Consider the following 494-nt stretch of genomic DNA (forward strand, 5'->3'; position numbering starts at 1 on the left):
CCCTTGCGCCCTCACTCCAGGGCCAGGGGACCTGAGGCTGTGCCCCCCACCTGGCAGGGCTTGACAGGGGAACTGAGGCTGCGCCTCCCCCACCCAGCCGGGCTTGATGGGGAACCCGAGACTGCGCACCTCACCCAGTGCTGAGCCAGGGGACCTGAGGCTGCACTCCCCACCCAGCAGAGCTTGATGCGATTGGGCCAGTCAAGTCTGGGTCTCACATAATATTGAGGCATGTGCGGGTGGGTGGGGACTTGACTCTGGGTCCTGTGATGTGCCTCATACTCTGATAGGAGGGAGATTTTCATATACATTTTACTAATTTTATTTTAAAATGGTAATTATCTTATTCTGGGAAACAACAACAACAAAAAAAAACACACAAAAAATGTTTCTCAGTTATAATAAAACCACATTTATTGGAGTCGATCGTACCAATGTCTGGTCAAAAACTGTATACTTTCCCAATCCATCCCATGATGTTTTCCTGATCCCCC

This window comes from Myotis davidii, unplaced genomic scaffold (assembly GCF_000327345.1).
Source record: "Myotis davidii unplaced genomic scaffold, ASM32734v1 scaffold213, whole genome shotgun sequence".
In the NCBI taxonomy this organism is placed as follows: Eukaryota; Metazoa; Chordata; class Mammalia; order Chiroptera; family Vespertilionidae; genus Myotis; species Myotis davidii.